The sequence below is a fragment of the Macaca fascicularis genome, chromosome 6 (genome assembly GCF_037993035.2).
Source record: "Macaca fascicularis isolate 582-1 chromosome 6, T2T-MFA8v1.1".
Lineage (NCBI taxonomy): Eukaryota > Metazoa > Chordata > Mammalia > Primates > Cercopithecidae > Macaca > Macaca fascicularis.
The window spans coordinates 29,179,514-29,186,452 of record NC_088380.1 but is presented as its reverse complement, the minus strand read 5'-3'; the positions used below and the strand labels follow the sequence as shown (position 1 = coordinate 29,186,452).

At 33.5% G+C, this 6,939-nt stretch overlaps 1 non-coding gene across 1 annotated transcript; it reads right to left on the bottom strand.

The window, feature by feature from the left end:
• Positions 1-2,341: 2,341 nt before the first annotated feature.
• LOC123567332 (U6 spliceosomal RNA) lies at positions 2,342-2,448 on the bottom strand. Its single transcript, XR_006690248.1, has one exon. It is a non-coding gene; the product is annotated as a U6 spliceosomal RNA (small nuclear RNA).
• Between the last annotated feature and the right edge of the window lie 4,491 nt (positions 2,449-6,939).

The following is a 6,939-nucleotide window of genomic DNA, read 5'->3' as shown; positions in this document are numbered from 1 at the left end:
CAGTTTGTACTTACAATGTAAAAGAAATATAAAGAGGTCAGGTCTTATTAGGTTAGAAAATAGCTTCTCATTTGCAGCTTCTCAATCCCCCCTCAAGGGCAGAAAATATTTCTTAACATTTAATTTGAAAATCACTTAACATAGTGCCTTGTGTATACAGTAATAGAACCTCAGTTAGTAATTTTTAAAGAAATTAATGTAATGAGTCCAGACTTCAGTTTTTTAACTCCAAAAGGTGAAAATGGAAGCAAGACTGGAAGAGAATTTTTTCAAGTCTCTTCAAATATGTAAGACATAATTCTAGCTTGTGAATGCAAAAATGTCTTGGCTTTTCATTTTGGCTTTGTCTCTTCTGGAGCTTCATTCATTCACTCATTCATGCACTTTTTCAATAGACATTTATTAGGACTTTCTAGTATAAAGTGGTCAGGATAGAAAAACATGTAAAATTCAACAGCTTGGTATTATGCCTAGTGTATTCTAAAAGAGAGAGAGACAATCATGCTGTAAGAGCTCAGACAGAAAATTGAATGTCTAGCTGTGCTTCTGAGTGTCAGAGCAGAGCTAAATCATACATTCAGTGCAATCACTGAATACCCCAAAGAGGACTATGTCAAGCTAGAATACTGTGTGAGTTTTCATCTTAAACTTTTATTCAACTTTGCCTTAGAATCCATACATAAATATACAAGTAGACTTTGCTATAAATATAATTTTTAAAATTAAAAAAAATAATTGTGACCGTTTTTAAGGCATAGCAGTGTGGAAAAACATGCAGAAAAAATTTTACTTTGGGAATAAATAAATATATCATGCAGGAAGTAATATCTGTGTTCAATTTTGTAGCATGTAGTAACATGCAGAAAGTAGAGCATAAATATATGTTAGTTACTGTAAGTACCATTGTATATGTTAGGAAGCTGAAGGAGAGAGAAGATAAGCATATAGTAGAAGAAAACAGAATAAAAGGTAGAGTCTGGATTTAAACTGGAAGTAAGATTCAGGAACCTTCTCATAAGGTATAAAGCTAAACTATTTTTTTTATTGATCAACAGAGTGTATTCATCTTGTATGCAATAAAAACCTATTCAAGATTTTGAGCTGGGATAGAACACAATTACATTTGCATTTAGAGCAGCTGAAAGATAAGAAAATCAATGAGAATAATTATGCAAAGTTAAAGAAAACAAACATGAGTATTTGTATGAAAGACAGATTTCACACAGTTTTCTTCCTTTTTTTTTTTTTTTTTTTTCTTTTTTAGAGGGGTGACAATTTGGGCAGTAAACAAAGATTTCTAGTCATAGGCTTCTATAAGACAGGTAAAGACTAGCACCACTCCCCAAATAGTAAAGCACAAGAGGACAAAGAGTTATGAAGAAAAGAAGGGCTCAGTTTTGGAGACACTGCATTTGAAAACTGAAAGTATCAGACCATGACTGAAGGAAAGACAAAAATACAGAGACATCAGCTTGGCATGCGACCACTTTGGCTCTAGTAGCATTTCATGCTTTGTAAGAGGTACAATGAGAGGCCAACTGAAACTACATATGTCTACACTTTAAAATGTAGGGTAACCGGGCTCGGTGGCTCAAGCCTGTAATCCCAGCACTTTGGGAGGCCGAGACGGGCGGATCACGAGGTCAGGAGATCGAGACCATCCTAGCTAACACGGTGAAACCCCGTCTCTACTAAAAAATACAAAAACTAGCTGGGCGAGGTGGCGGGCGCCTGTAGTCCCAGCTACTCGGGAGGCTGAGGCAGGAGAATGGCGTAAACCCGGGAGGCGGAGCTTGCAGGGAGCTGAGATCCGGCTACTGCACTCCAGCCTGGGCGACAGAGCGAGACTCCGTCTCAAAAAAAAAAAAAAAAAAAAAAAAAAAAAAAAAGTAGGGTGAGCCAGAAGTAAAATATATCTGCTTTCAAAATCTCTAGCCATGTGTTTAGATTAAAATGATAATCTATTGTTAGTGACACGAAGTAAATGACAGAATAAAATAATTCTCTTAGGAGAGATTTTAAAAACCTTATACATCAAACATTGCTTTTCTAAAAATAAATTTAAACCATAATGTCTAGCATCCAGCCAAAATAATGAGGACCTTTAGTCTACAAGTCAACATAAATAGGAAACAAAAGACAGGATAAACAATAGAAGAATTCAACAGGAAAATTTTTACATTTCTCAGACACATACTATAAAACAATCATGCTTTTAGAGTGAGATAGAAGTCAAACTGCAAAATTTTGGCAGAAACCTGGAAACTATGAAAATTGACAAAGACTTTGAAAAAAAATAGAAAATATACATCATTGGGAAATTACCTAAAATTTAAGGAAAATAAAAAGAACCATCTTCACAAATTTGTGTGTCATCTTTGTGCAGCAGGTCAGTTAATCTTCCCTGTACATTGCAAATGTTACTGTGTGTGCTGTCAAAGCAAGTACAAAAGAATCATCTTAACATTAATAGAGAGAGAAAAAAATAGATTAACATCGTAGGAACAAGTCACTGAAAGCTGATTTTTCAACAGCAACAATGGAAACCGAGGAAGAGTTAAATATCTTCCATTTGTTGATATAACATAATAGCCAATTAAAAATTCTATGCTCACTAAATTTAATTAAGACTAACAGGAAATAAAGGCATTTTTCTGACTTGTGAAATAGAGTTGTGTCTTTGCACTTACACAGTGCTGGAATTTTCTTTGAGGAAAGTGTTTAATAAAAATGTTAATTTATGTTACATACAAGATAATTTTTAGATTTTTTTTTTCTTGTATCTATTTTGGTAAATTTTAACTTTCAACTAATTTGTAAATTTCATCTGAAATTTCAAATTTATTGGCAAAAATCATTCATAATATCCATCAATGTTCTTTCATTAACTGTAAAACCTATATGGATATCTCCTATTTTGTTCAAGATATTGATAATTTGTTTTCTCTCTTTTGTTTCTAGATCGGTCTTGGGAGGTTGTGTAATATCATTCTACAGCTGCAAAATTTTACTTTACTGATATCCTCTACAGATTATTTGTTTTCTATCTCAATGCTTTCTCATTTAAAAATTTTTTTCCTGCTGTTTTTCTTTAAACTTGAACTTCTCATCTTATTTCTGACTTTTAAGCTGACATTATTGATATTCAAGCTTCACTTACTTCTAACATAGGCACTTAAAGCCACAAATTTCTATCACCTGTTTCTTTACTTAAAATAAAGATATTATTAAGTGCATACAAAATTTGATTATATCTTCTTGTTGAAATGACCGTTTTATAATTATGAAATGGTTCTCTTTAATGTTTGTCACATTTACTTTTCTGAAGGACCGCTTGGTCTTTTTTGTAATAAAGACATGTCAGTTGGTTTGTATATGTTTGCTTCCAACCTACAGCATTTCATTATTTAACAGGTATTCTTCAGGCAGTAAGTAGTTGCATTTATTTTTAATTCAATCTCATAATATGTGTTTTGGTTGAAGTAGTACTGAATCCATTTACATTTAATTCAATTATTTACGTATTTTGGTTTAGGTCGGCTATTTTATCACTTGTTTTCTCTATGTTCTGTTTTCTTCCTCTGTGGTTGATGCTGTTGTTTTTAGGTGTTGTTTTGTTGTTTTCTCCTTTCCTATCATTTTTTTTCTCCTTCTGCATTAATCAGGTTTTGGTTATTCAACTTTCTCCTTTACTAATATTTATCATAATTGTTAGTATAACCATATTTAGCAAATACCTTGTAAATTACCAAATGTATGTATATCTAATTTATCTTAAATGTATTATCTTATTATATTAAAAAATACAACAATTTCTATTTATTTCTCAGTGTTGCTATTTTTGTCATTTTACTTCTAAACGTATTATAAACTCTACAAGATATTTCTATTGTTTTGTTTATTTGTTTTTTGAGGTGGAGTCTTGGCTCTAGCTCTGTCACTCAGGCTGGAGAGCAGTGGCACCATCTGGGCCCTCTGCAACCTCTGCCTCCTGGGTTCAAACTATTTTCCTGCCTTGGTCTCCCGAGTAGCTGGGATTACAGGCATGAACCACCTCACCCAGTTAATTTTTGTATTTTTAGTAGAGACGGGGTTTCATCATGTTGGCCATGCTGCTCTTGAACACCTGACATTAAGTGATCCACCTGCCTTGGCCTCCCAAAGTGCTGGGATTAAAGGTGTGAGCCACCACACCCAGCCTTGCTGTTGTTTAAAATGTAAACAGCCAATATATTTTGATATTTACTCAATTATTTTATCCTTTCCAGAGTGGTGTATTTCTTTTTACCTCTCCATTCTTATATTAAATCATTATTTTTTAACTTGAAAACATGTTTACTATTTCTTGTAAAGGAAGAAAACTGTTTAATAATTTCCTCAGCTTTGTTAGAAAATATTCTTACTTTAAGTTTTGAAGATAATTCAAAATAATTCTCCCAGTTATAATTGTGAAGGCATCATTCTATTTTTTTGTGTCTTGCATAGTTTCTGTTAAAAGTTAGTGATTCTTACTGTTTTCTCTAGCTGCTTTTAGAGATTTTCTCATTGTCTTTGATGTTTGTTAGTATTGTAATAGTCATTTTGTTTGTAATTGTGATTGATATGGTTTGGCTCTGTGTCCTCACCCAAATCTCATCTGGAATTGTAATCCCCACGTGTGGAGGGAGGGAAATGATTGGATTACGGAGGCAGTTTCCCTTATGCCGTTCTCCTAATAGTGAGTGAATTCTCATGAGATCTGATGGTTTTAGAAATGGTAGTTTTCCCTGTGCTCTCACAGGTTCTCTTTCTCGCCTGCACCTTTTAAGACATGCCTGCTTCCTCTTTCCCCATTATTGTAAGTTTCCGGAGGCTCCCCTAGCCCTGTGGAATTGTGAGTCAATTAACCCTCTTTCCTTTATAAATTACCCAGTCTTGGGAAGATCTTTGTAACACTGTGATAACAAACTAATACAGTGATTTTATTTGTTTTTGAAATACACTGAACTTCTTAAATCTGTTGATTTTAAAAAATAAAATATAGAACTCTCTTGACTATTATTTCTCAAAATAATGCTCTGTCTCATTATCTTTGCTTCTCCTCTGGGAATCCAATTACAAGTAGATTTGATTTACTTCTTTTCTTTCTTTTACACTGTTTCATATTTTTCAATTTTTATTTTTGTATTTCCCATTCTTTTTTATTTATTTTGTATATTTTTGCAACTCACCACTTTCTTTCAACATTTCTTTTACTATTTCAATTTGCTATGTTTATTTTCTTTACCGAGTTTGTTTTTATATCCAGCAATAATATATTGACTTTTGTTTTTTAAATATATATTATACTTTATTATATATTCCATCTTATCATTTATTTTGTACATCTTTCCTTTCTTTTAAACATTATTGGCTAACTGTAATGTCTGGATCACCTCTGGGTTTCTTTATGTTTATTATTTTAAATTTTCATTATCAATCACTTTGTTCTGATTTTCTGCATATGTTATAACTTATTAATCAACATTGTTGAAAATATATTTTAGAGGCCTTTCTATAAATATTTTTGGCTTATTTTTTCCTGGCAGATAAATTACTGGAAATTCTCATTAATTCTACCAATGCCTTGTTATAGTTTTTTTTTTTTTTTTTTTTTGAGGAAATATGAAAGAGTTTTTTATGTGATTGGTTTATGGTTTATTTACTTTTTTAACCCCCAATAGAAAATAGCCTTTACTTCTAGGGTATAAATGTAATGCACCCTCAAATGAGTGTCTGGGGTGCTTGAGGGATCTCTGCTCTGGCTAAGACCAAACCCCTGCTATATTCCACTCTCTGTGCCATTGCTCAAATCTTCTCAGGTGCATTCCGACCAGCAGCTGCTCTCTACCAGTCTCTTCAAGTGTCACTATGTGCACATGTAGTTCAAAAGACAAAAAAAAATCTGAAAATAAAAGGAAAATTATCTTAGTCTTCTGGATTTCCTTCTCCTTGGCTTCTCGCATCTGGTACCTGAACCCCAATCTGAAGCCACCTCAACTGTCTGAAATTTGATGTTTGCTTTCTTTGCGTGGGAAGATTATTTATATTTGCTCCTCTCTCCCTGCATTTAAGCCAGGAAATATTCCTTAGAGAAGCTGAGACAAATATTTGACTGACCCAAATTGCCTCGATTATTTCAAGGATACAACCTGGCATTTCTTACTCCCTAAAACTAACAAAAAGAATTTTCCTTTTTATTTATTTTTATTTTTTATTATTTTTATTTTTTTTTGAGATGGAGTCTCACTCTGTCACCAGGCTGGAGTGCAGTGGCACGATCTCAGCTCACTGCAATCTCTGCCTCCCGGGTTCAAGCAATTCCCCTGCCTTAGCCTCCTGAGTAGCGGGGACTATAGGGATGCAACACCACATCTAGCTAATTTTTTGTATTTTAGTAGAGGTGTTGTTTCACCATGTCGGCCAGATGGTCTCGATCACCTGACCTTGTGATCTGCCCGCCTCGGTCTCCCGAAGTGCTGGGATTACAGGCATAAGTCACCACATCCAGCCAGAATGTTCCTTTTACTCTATGCTCAATTTAAGTTTCATGTCTGTGTGAAGCAGAAAGATAAGTTTAAAATAGCTAGTCTATCATGACTAGAACAAAAATCTGTGAGGCTTTCTTTGGATTAATCAATCTCTAGTTTGGAAGTAACACAAGTACTTTTAATGACCTCACAAATACATCGCTATATTGTTTTAAATATTCTTATTAATGTTTTCTTTTTTAAAATTTTTCTTTCTCTTATTTTGTTTCCAGTAGATTTCTAGCACTTTTAATCTTAATAAAATAGATCAGTTCAACACAAGTGTTTCAGACTCTCAAAAAACAGGCTCCTCTACATTCTAGGCAGCGTCTGAAAAGCTAAATGTTTACTTTTCCTCTATAACCTCCCCTTTCTTCCATATCTAGACTTA